The sequence below is a fragment of the Eleutherodactylus coqui genome, chromosome 4, assembly GCF_035609145.1.
Source record: "Eleutherodactylus coqui strain aEleCoq1 chromosome 4, aEleCoq1.hap1, whole genome shotgun sequence".
NCBI lineage: Eukaryota > Metazoa > Chordata > Amphibia > Anura > Eleutherodactylidae > Eleutherodactylus > Eleutherodactylus coqui.
In genome coordinates this window covers 223,193,030-223,205,331 of record NC_089840.1, presented here as the reverse complement: position 1 = coordinate 223,205,331, position 12,302 = coordinate 223,193,030, and positions in this window count along the sequence as shown.

The following is a 12,302-nucleotide window of genomic DNA, read 5'->3' as shown; positions in this document are numbered from 1 at the left end:
AAGTCGTCCGGTCCCATGGCACACCCGCAGCTGTTATTGTGCTGTGATGTTAAAAAAAAAAGTGTGTATGACATGCTGCCGGCATGCCGAGCACATCCGCCGGACCGAAGGAAGAAGATTTGTCCGCGACAGAGAAGAGACCCACAGCGTCCAGACAGGAAACTATAACCTTTTTTCTTGGCCTCATGTCTGCGGGGCAGGAGGGACCTGCTGCGGGATTCTGCACGGGGAATCTGTGCGGCCCCAAATTTCCCTGTGGACATGAGGCCTTAGATATCTTTTTAATTATAGCAGGCTTAGTTTAATTATACTTAAAGGGGTTTTCCAGGCAGCAACTGCTGTCAATTCCAGGATACACTGGTGTCAGAGTGAAAGCCACTGCTCTGATCCCTGTGTAGTGGCCAGCACTCATAATTGCAGGTTGGGGTCTCAATGAAATCAATGGAAGCTGCTCCTCCAATTACAAGTCCCTGCCACTACACAGGGCTCAAAGGACCGACAGTGGGTGCTGCCTGGAAAACCCCTTTAAATGGTAAGATTATTTTTACCTGCTTTTACCCCTCATGGTTTTTCAGTTTCCTTTGTATTCCTCTAATGACTATTATTCTGCATCTTTTGCAATTGTCAACACAATATCTAAACTAATGTCAAATTCGGTTTTCACATAAAGTGTTCAAAAGAATTATCTGTCCTGTTTGGTCATGAAGTGAGTGTCTGCGTGATGCCCTTGTCTTCAAACCGAGATGTTATGCAAATTAAATTGTCTTTTACTTAGATATAATACATTCCACAAGAGTCATTAATCAAGCAAGCAGAGACTGGAAGAAATACGAGTGGTAGGAAATGCAGTGCGGACCTGAGATGAGTGGCAACATGCATAAACAAGATTTGTACTTTTATAAACAGTTCATTGTCCTTTAGATGCCCTGCTATTGTTCCTGAAGTTTTCTTCTCAGTTACTTTTCTTCTGTCAGAGTGGTTATGATTTATGGGTTTCTGTCTAGTAAATGTCACGCTTCTATTCCCTACTTTACATTTCACTCAGTGAAATTTTATCTGTCTTGGCAGTTGGAACACGTTCCTTCCTTATGGAATGACCTGTGAATCGGACTCGGCCCAAATTTCCAAATGCAAGCTTCACATCTCACTGTTAGACATTCAGAAGCAAATTGAAGATTAGCTGGACAAAAGTGAAGTTTCTGGACAAAAAGGGGACTTTATCTATTCATTTATTAGAAAGGGCTATGTGTTTTACTGATTTTAGAGAACTTGCAGTCTATCAGAAATAGATTGATACAAATCAGAAATGAACATTGACTATGGACATGATCCAGTATATTGCAGGCATTATAGTACAATAATTAATATCTTCTCTTAAATTAATGATGTATTTCTAAAATAAGTCAATTGTTAAAAATGTTTATATTCTTCAACTTTATTCTATAAAAGGATAAAAAAAATAATGTAATGTCTTCAGCAGTCTTTTATATTGCATTATCTACTTTGCTTTGTTCTTATATTGTAATAGCTCCCTCCAGTAGATGTGCAAACAGTTGTCAGTTAGTTAGCATACAATCTACAGTTTGTCCCATGAGAGCTAGTGTAGCTATCACCTATAACTCTGCTAATGAGCTAGCTTGATGAGGTTACCAGTAGAGATGAGCGAGTATACTCGCTAAGGCACATTACTCGAGCGAGTAGTGCCTTAGCCGAGTATCTCCCCGCTCGTCTCTAAAGATTCGGGGGCCAGCACCGGTGACAGATGAGTTGCGGCGGGGAGCAGGGGGGAGAGAGGGAGAGAGAGATCTCCCCTCCATTCCTCCCCGCTCCCCCCCCCCCCCCCCCGCCGGCCGCCGAATCTTTAGAGACGAGCGGGGAGATGCTCGGCTAAGGCACTACTCGCTCGAGTAATGTGCCTTAGCGAGTATACTCGCTCATCTCTAGTTACCAGATATTTTCTCTCAGAATCCCCTGTTAATCAAGCAGCATCCAGTGTCATCCTCTTCATCCAGGCCACTCAAGATCTTGCCAATGATTTGTGGGTTCTAGACCTGGCAATGGATTTGATACCCATGCAACACGCACACTAGGACTCAATTGGAACCTCAAGACTGAAAATGTAACCTTTCAGCTTGATCAACCTTGTCCTAGCAGATTCCTCATAAGAGAGAAGCTTACTAGCCTTGTATATCCTGACTTTGCAGAGACCAGGAACCATTCCTGTCATGAAGACAGAGATCACTTATAATGCACAGTCTTCTAGAGGACAAAGAAAGACCACAAGATAGCTCCCTTAATTGAAGACGAGGCTTTCTTAAAGTTCATGGAACAAGGTTTTTTCAAGGATGAAACAAACAGCTGGGTCACATCGCTCAAAACACATCGACACTGTCCTTCTGACAACAGAGGCTCAGGTGGTTGAACACTTTTTTACACTCAGGCACAACTTGCAAAGAAGACCAGAAATAAGGGTAGATGTTTTGGCATAGCCCATCTCCTGCAGGCACTATTTATTGACTCAGATGTTCTGCCTGGGAAGGAAAAAAAACATTATGGGCTTAATGTGAGTAGCAGAGATAAAAAAGGAGTGTGGAGCAAGGCCCAGTAAGAGTGTTTTGAATGATGGAGGTGCTGCCAACCAGATAACGCTCCACCAAGGTGGTCGTATTGCAAAAGAGAATGTGATAAAATATTGGTGGTGAACGTGCAACACTCTAAGCTAGTTGAGAGCTATAGGTCCAAGATGCGATAGTGAAAGCATTCCTTTTTTATTTAACAACATAGAGGACCAGAAAATGAATACACGTTTAAGGGTCCAGTTTTTGGATGTGCCAAAAGTCCTGATTCTGGAGTAAAAAGTGTTTCAAATGATGGAGGTGCTGCCAACCAGATAATGCTCAACCAATGTGGACATGAGTATAGTGAAAGAGAATGTGAGAGAGATCTCTCTGCTTTACCGAGTAGACTCTCTCATCTCAAGTTGTTAAACAAAAAATAAGTACTATCAGTATCGTATCTTGGACCTTTAGCTTTCAACTAGCTTAGAGTGTTGTGCTTTAACCACAAGTATTTTATCACATTCTCTTTTGATAACCAGCTTAAGTCACATAGCTAGATCTTTTAGAGCCACACCAACAGAATGAGGGCATTGCAAAGGTTGGTACTATTATTGCTAAGCTTATACAGATTTATTATTATCCATTGTGTCCATCAAAAGGCTTATGCACAAGAATTTGAATCTCTCTAAAATTAAAGGGGTTTTTCTAAAGACAGATCTCTAAGAAGACAGGACCCATTTATAAATGCTAATGGACTGTTGAGTAGTGGAGAAAACAATACATCTCTATAGACAGGTAACAAATGGCAAGCTAGTAAACCCAACATGGAAATTGGTAATGTAGTTCATATATAAGGTGCTCAGTCAGAAAAGAATGAATGGCCTTTAAGACTGATAACCAAAGAGTACCCAAGTAAGGATGGAAGAGTCAGAAGAGTAAAAACAAAGTTTGTAAGCAAAATGAAACTAAACTTTTCCTCAGATGTGTTACTGAGCTCATTTTGAATACCAGATGGGGAGTGTCATAACCTCAGCAATCTTTTATATTGCATTATTTACTGTGCTTTGTACTTATATTGTAATAGCTATCTAGTTATTTTTGAGATAACCACTTAAAATTTTCCTGATAAGTTTTGTTCTTTGAGACTTTTCACCACTTTTAGCGCATCTTTGGACCTTTTCTAGTTGATCAGTGTCTTTCTGTAGGTGAGGTCTCCGGAACTGAACTCAGCATTCATAGTGTTGTCTTATCAGAGCTTCATACAGCTGTAATCAGTGTAGCTGTCGATACCTTATGTTGCCCTTAGAGAGGGTAGTATAAAGGTGGTGACAGATTCCCTGATTCCTAGATGAATTGTGTTTATTATTTATGTTTGATTAAATATTTGAGGTAATTATCATTCCAGAAAAATATGGAGTGATGATAGTGTTCCTGGTAACATGATGGTATTTCTGGTCATCAAAGGCCATACTGCACTACAGCTACCAATGATAAAGTTGATGTATTAGGTTGGGGTTGCTGTAGACTATTCAGAGTGATATGCATTACAATTTGGCTACTTCAGTTCCATAGTTGAGTTTCCATATCAATTAAAAATGTATTTGCACATGCCAAAACCCAGCACAGAGGTTCATAAATACACTCTAATAGAGATGAAGGGAGAGGCAGTGTGTATGTGTGACCACCATTCAATTCACAATGGGATATTTGGGACCATGGGCGTAACTATAGAGGATGCCGGGGATGCGGTTGCACCCGGGCCCAGAAGCCTTAGGGGGCCCATAAGGCCTAACTTCTCCATATAGTAAGCCTAGTAGTATGAATAAAGCTTTATAGTTGGGGGCCCTGTTACAGCTTTTGCATTGGGGCCCAGAAGCTTCAAGTTACGCCTCTGTTTGGGACCCCTGTTATCATGATTGGATCCCCACTGATCAGACCATTATATCTATCTTGCGAATAGATAAGTTGTTTTCATGGGACAACCCCTTTACATTTCTAACCACGACTTCATAAGATTTTCCGTGTGAACACCAGATAAACACCAGTACCAAATTAACTTGGGCGAAGCCGGGTATATCAGCTAGTGTATTATAAATATTGGAGCATAGATGTTGTATTCTTAGATATAAATATGATTTTCAATTATAAAAATATCCAACATTAAAACCACTTTTTATTTGGAGACCTTTTTCGAAGTAATATCTTCTCTTACAAGTTAATTTAATACTTTTGAAACAGAATCTAACAAACAAGGCAAATAGTTTTCTCATCTCTAATTAAAACTTGTAAAATCATTGCTAATAATGTTAAGGCTCCACCATTAGAATTCCCTATAGCAAAAGATGAGCATAGGCTCATGATCCATCATCCTTTGTCACAGCCTGAAGTCAATCACAAAGCCAGCTGAAGACTAGTAATGTGATGAACCAGAAACCGTAAACTTGTCACTTGTCCTTTGTGCAGGCTATTTGTTAAAGGGGTTGTCCCGCGGCGAAATCTAAAAAAATTTTTTTTCACTTACCCCCGCATTCTGCCCTGCTAAAAAGAAAACATTGGTTAGTTTTTAAAAATAACATTGCGCTTACCTGCATCAGCGTTCTGCAGCTTCTTCTTTTCTTCTTTTAAAGATGGCGCCACTGGTCTTCTCCCACGGTGCACTGCGGGTCTTCTCCCATGGTGCACCGTGGATTTTCTTCTCCTTCCTTGCGTTCCACTGCCGATACAGCCACCTAATTGGCTGATCGGCACCACGTGACGGAGGCGGAGCTACGATGACGACGCGCAGACCAGCACTCCGGCACGAGCAGCCCCACTCACTAGGCAGAAGCACGGACTGCGCAAGCGCGTTTAAAAACGCCAGAAGACACCGAAATTAGACGGAGCTATGGAGACGTGGACGCTAGCAACGGAGTGGGTAAGTGAATAACTTCTGTATGGCTCATATTTAATGCACGATGTACATTACAAAGTGCATTAATATGGCCATGCAGAAGTGTATAACCCCACTTGCTTTCGCGAGACAACCCCTTTAATAATCTGGAATCTCTGCGGACTGTAGACAAATGGGAATGCATTATTTTCCAGTGTGGCAAATACAAGTACTGGAATAACTATGAGCAGAAAATAGAGATGGAGGGGAGCTGCTACCGTTAAAAATTTCCTTCTTTATTGAATAAAATAAAGCATACAGCTCACAAGTGCACGCTGAACGCGTTTCGGCAAAAGCCTTTGTCAACAGCTATGAGGTATGGAGTGCATAAGACATTTATAGACCAAATACAAATTAAAATCAAAGGAGAGATACCTGTGTATGTTAGCTTGTCAGGGGGAGAAATGGTTGAGGGATGGTATAGAGGGTGTGTTCAAGAGCTAATTACATCACATGTTACAACCAGCATACAGAGATTTGTGGCAGGAGAATTCAAAACAGACAGATAAAGAAACAAGTATGCATATGGATATCTGAAAAACAATTCTTAAATACATTTACATAGCGATAAATAGGTAAAGAATCTGAGAAAAAATAAATAAATAAATAAAAAAATAAAAAAATGTGAAAAAAAAATTTGAAAAAAAAAATATATATAAAAAATTAAAAAATTGGAAAAAAATTTATTTTTCTTTTCTTTTCCTCTCCCATTCTTCTCTCTTTTTTTTTAACCAAATAATTTTTATTAAACATTTTCATGCGATACATAGTGTTATACTCTCACACTTGTTAATTATACATGAATTTTTTTCCTTAGATTTCCTTAATAACATAAAATACGTTAATGTAACATTTGAAAGGCAATAGATATTTACTTTAAGTAGCAATTTTGTACATTTATGCAATATAATGCTTCAAGTAATATATCACCTGTTTGTGTTTCAGTAAATTTTTAGTGTCCTCTCAGTGTGTTATTATGTGTGTCATACAGTTACTATATGTGTTTCAAAAGTGAGAAATTATTAGATAAAATTTTCTTTTAACCTGTTGAAATGTTATAATTTTTTTTACTATAAACCAACTTAAAAACAGTTCACAACCTGCGATCTTGCCAATATTTCCAGACATCATTAAATTTATGTAAGCAATTATTATTTTTTGCCTGCATTTTTTCATAGCAATAATGGTCTGACATCATATCCATTAAATCTTTGACTTTTGGAGGATGTTCCACCTTCCAGTTTCTTGCGATTATATTTTTTGCCGCTAACAGAAAGTGACAAGTCCATTTCCTTTTTTCGTGTGGGATGAGATCGCTTTCCAAGAGTAGAAGAGCCACCTGTGGGGGATAAGTCACCTCCTCCTTTGTAATATCTTGTAGGATACCGAACACTTCTTTCCAATATACTTGTAACTTTGGGCAGTCCCAAAATAAGTGGAGGAGGGATCCCTCCCCTCCGCATTTTCTCCAACATTCGCTTTTTATATCCTTGAAACATTTTGCTAACTTTACTGGTGTATAGTACCATCTTGTCAGCACTTTTTGATGTGTCTGAGTTAAATTTGCTGAAAGAGTGGCCTTGTTTGCCCATACGAAAGAATTCAGCCATTGTAGTGGAGAGAATTGTTTCCCCAAGTCTCGTTCCCAATTTATTAAATGCATTTTTTTCACATTGTTCATATTTCCCGATATGCTGTCATATATCGTTCTGGTTAATAAGCTTTGAGAGGTTTCACATTTCTGAAGTAAAGCTTCTACTTGTATGGGTAGAGCACATTTCTCCAAATGAGAGTTCTTTAGGAAGGACACCACCCTCATATAAGAATACAGTTCTGAATTCGGTAGGTTGAATCTTTCTTGGATGGATTTAAATGTAAGGGGTTTGTTGTTTTCTAGTAACTCTGTTATGGATTCGATTCCTCTTTTCTTCCATCCCTTTATGTTTACATCTTGTATGAAATATGAAAGAATTTCTATAGGTATGTATAAGGCCTTAGTCACACGGGCGTTTTTTCACGCGATTTGCGCATCGCATGACGGATGCGCATGCGCAAATCGCGTGACCGGCGCCGAAAAATCGGCCCAAAAATCGCCCGGAAATCTGCTCCTAGCCGCGTTTCATTAGAAACGGGCCGGAGCTGTCCAGCGCATTGCATTCAATGGAGCCGGCAATACAGCGGCTCCATTGAATGCAAGCGCTGCGGGCGTGCGAGGGGTTAATTGTCGGGAAGGGGTTAAATATATAACCCCTTACCTGCAATGCATCCTTAAATGTGAAAAAATAAAAAAAAAGGATGTACTCACCTGCTCCCGGCAGCTGGAGATCCCGGTGGTCGGCCTGCAGTGGGTGTGAAGGAGGTGTGACTCAGGCTTGCCCCTGATTGGCTCAGCGCTGAGCCAATCAGAAGCAAGTCTCAGTCACACCCATTCATGAATTCATGAATGGGTGTGACTGAGCTCAGCCTCTGATTGGCTCAGGCTGAGCCAATCAGGGGCAAGCCTGAGTCACACCTCCTTCACACCCACTGCAGGCCGACCGCCGGGATCTCCAGCTGCCGGGAGCAGGTGAGAACATCCTTTTTTTTTATTTTTTCACATTTAAGGATGCATTGCAGGTAAGGGGTTATATATTTAACCCCTTCCCGACAATTAACCCCGCGCACGCCGGCAGCCCATTGCTTTCAATGGAGCGGCTGTTTTGCCGCTCCATTGAATTCAATGGGCAAACATCGTTCTTCTCTGCCACAGCTGTTCCAGCTGTGGCAGAGAAGAATGATTTGTCTTCTATATGTTCTCAATGGGGTCGGCGCTGCTGCCGCCGGCCCCGTTGAGCGCATATAGAGAAGAGAACAGGAATCGCAGATCGCAGATAGGTGCGATCTGCGATTTCTGTTCTCTAATTTATCGGACGAGCGCATAAAAAGCGCTCATGTGTCCGATACCATTGCAAAGCAATGGTTTTAAAAAGTCGCCGGACGCATGCGCATGCGCAAATCGCGGCAATAAACGCCCGTGTGACTAAGCCCTAAGGATGTAATGCGATGAGCGTTTTTAAATTTGTACGCAAGATCCCTCCAACACTGTATAGTCTGTTCCATCATGGGAGGGAGATGTTCCCTGTTTAGTGGCGGAACGCTTTTTGGGTATAAAGCTTTAATAATGGAGGCTTTGATAAGCAGACCCAAGGGTCTATTGTGATTGTGGTCTTTTTCTATGAAGCTCCACGGGGGGACTTGAGTTTCTCTTATCCAAGTGCTGGATTGTTCTATAATGATGGATTGGTAATATGTTGTTAGGTTTGGGACTCCCATTCCTCCTTGTTTTTTGCGTAAGTGCATTATTGATGCTGCTATCCTCGGTCTCTTTCCATTCCAAACGAATGTTGACAGTTGTTTTTGGAAATTTGCTAATGTTCTTTTGGGGATGGGATAGGATAATGTGCGGAAAACATATAAAATCTTTGGTAAGATTAACATCTTATACAGGATCGTTCTACCCATCCATGAAAATTCTCTTTTCTTTAATTGTTCCAACTCTTTCTCAAGAACATTCAGAAGAGAGTCTAGATTCGAGGGTATAATTTTTGCTTTAGATTGGCATAATTTAATACCTAAATAAGGTATCTCTGTATGCCATTTGAAGGGAAGTTCTCTTTGGATGTCACTTTCCAACTTTCTTTCTATATTAAAGGCCAGAATTAATGATTTATCTGAATTTAGCTTGTAGTAGGACGCATTACTAAAGTGAAATATGCAATGTTGGATTCTTCTCAGAGAATTTAGAGGGTCAGTTATGGACAAGAGGATGTCGTCGGCGAACAAACCTATTTTATGTTGTCTTAAGTTAGACGAAATCCCTCTAATCCCCGCGTCTGACCTTATCATTTCTGCCAATGGTTCAATAAACATCACAAATAGCAGCGGAGACAGAGGGCAGCCCTGTCGGGTTCCGTTTGTTATGCCAAAAGAAGAGGATAATGCTCCATCCACCAATACTTTTGCCGAGGGCCTCGTATAAAGAGCTTGGACTGCATTCAGGAAGTTACCCTCCACGCCAAATTTCTTAAGGACTGCAAACGCGAATCCCCAGTGTACTCTATCGAACGCCTTCTCCGCGTCCAGGGAAAGGAAGAGAGAAGGCGTCCGACTCGAGCCCACCATTTCTATCAGGTTCTGGGTTCTGCGTGCACCGTCTGATGCATTCCTTCCTTTTGTAAATCCTACTTGATCGCTGTGTGTTATACTTGGTAACACCTCCAGTAATCTTAAAGCTAAAATTTTTGAGTAAATTTTTGTATCCGAATTCAATAACGATATAGGTCTAAAATTTGCTGGCGTGGTGGGTTTTTTCCCCGGTTTGGGGAGAGCTATTATTGTGGCCTGAAGCATTTCGTCCGGCATCTCGCCATTAAGCATAGATTTGTTGAATATATTGGTCAGACGCGGGGATAGAATAGACGCAAAAATTTTGTAGTATTCGTTGGACAGTCCGTCCGGGCCCGGAGAGTTATGGTTTTTCGAGATCTTTATTGCTTTAATTACCTCGTTTATCGATATTGGTTTGTTCAGTTCTTCTTTTCGTTTTCCTATCGAAGGGAGTGATATTTTTCCCAGAAGACTTTCTATGCTTTCGGGTGTTGGCTGGGGAGTTGTGGCGCATTCTTTCAAGTTATATAACTTGGCGTAAAATTCTTTGAAACGCTCCGCAATATGTTGCGGATGGGATATTTTTACTGTGGGATCTTTACTGCACTCAATGTAGGGGATTTTTGCTTTGACTATTTTCTCTTTGGCTAGTTTGGCCATTAACTTTGAGGGTTTATCAATGTTAGAATAGTAGTTAGCTTTTAGGTAAGTCATGTTTTTGTTAAAGTCATCTAGCAATACCTTCCTCAGTTCCCCTCTCAGGAGCATCAGTTCTGACAGGGGGGCCTTTAGGGGGGTTTCTTGTTCTATTTTTTCTTGCTTTTTTATTTTTTCTAATAATGTGTTTATTTTTGCTTGTTTGTTTTTCCTTTCTTGTATTTTTAATTTTATCATTTCTCCCCTGATTACTGCCTTATGTGCGTTCCATATGATATACTTGTCTGTTCCTTGATTTTCATTTAGAGTAAAGTACTCCATCAGAGCTTGCTTTAATTTTTCTTGGGCTTCAGGTGTTTTAAGTAAATTTATGTCGTTACGCCATATTTTAGTGTGTTTGGAATGGTAGCCTAGTTTGACATTTATGTATATGGGGGAATGATCTGACCACGTAGTGGTGCCTATCGTGGATTCTAATATGTCTGTGAGTGTCCATCTGTCTGTTATACATAGGTCTATGCGTGAAAATGTCTTGTACCTCGGGGAAAAGAATGTAAATTCTCTTGAAGTAGAGTTGAGACACCTAAAAGTATCATAGAGACCCTCTTTATTCAGCCAGGGTTGTAAAACTGCTGCGGTCCTTTTTGGTGCTGTGGAATCTATGTCTTTGTTAGGTATGATGTTGAAGTCTCCGCAAATAATTAATTTACCTTTTTGGATTCTCCTAATTTTTTTGATTACCTTGTTTAGGAAAGATATTTGGGAGCAGTTTGGGGCATAAATATTCGCTAAGGTTATTATTGTGTTATTGAGAGTGCCTTGTAAGATGATATATCTACCCTTTGAGTCAATTATTTGATTTTCTACTGAGAATTGAATATTATCTTTGAATGCGATTACTACTCCAGCGTGTTTTTTATTTTGTGCACTGGCGGAAAAAATTTGGGGATATTTTTTATTTTTAAATTTTGTAGCAGCTAGTTGGGTAAAATGTGTTTCTTGTAAACACAAGATGTCTACTTTATTTATCGATGCATCCCTCCAGATCATGGATCTCTTAAAGGGAGTGTTCAATCCCTTTACATTTTGTGAGTATATTTTAATGGACATGAAAGGTTCTGACTTGGAGCTTCTTGTTGAGGGTCACTTTGGCGAAACAAGTTGTGAACAAAACGTTACTAATTTTGTAAAATGTAACAACTCTAGGTCTTCCCTTCGGTATTCGCTTGTTCATGTAAGTGTTATGAACTAGCTGTAAGACCTGCAACATATAAAACTTGAATTTGTATACAAACTCAGGGTAGCCCTGGTGTATTTTTGTGGGGGTAAGAGTTCGTCTTGCGGGGTGAGACCCCTTTTACTCACTCATTTTGTCGTCCCAGTCAGTCCAGCGATCGCAACTCATTCTGAGTTGGCGTGTGTTTCTCTTGGTGGAGTAGAAGGTAATGCTCGTCTGCTGGTCCCATTATTTGGTTTCGTATATTCGGTTGTTTGCAGCGGAATATTCCATTTTTCCAGAATCTTTTCTCCTGTTTCTGGTGAAGAAATAACATGCATAACATGCATGTTTTTGTAGATTAAAATTTTCGTCGGAAACCCCCACTTATATGGGATTTTGGCAATTCGTAGGGAGGCGGTTATTTGTGAGAAGGCTCTTCTAGCCTTAATCGTGGATTGCGATAGATCTGTGTAGAGGTTTATTTTCTCGTATGGGGACGGTAGAGGATGTATGCGTCTCGCTGTTGCCATTAGTTCCTCTTTTATGTGGTAGAAATGTAATCTGGCGATTACGTCGCGAGGTATGGCGTCCGGTAGGAAACTCGGTTTGGCGAGCCTGTGTATTCTGTCTATTGTGTATTCTTGACTATTAGAGTCAGGGAGCACCTTTTTCAACAGGTTGGTGAGGTATTGCTTTAGTTCCGGTTGAGTTACACTTTCTGGAACCCCTCTGAGTTTTATATTATTCCTCCTGCTCCTGTCTTCTAAATCGGTAAGTTTGTTCCTGATACTCT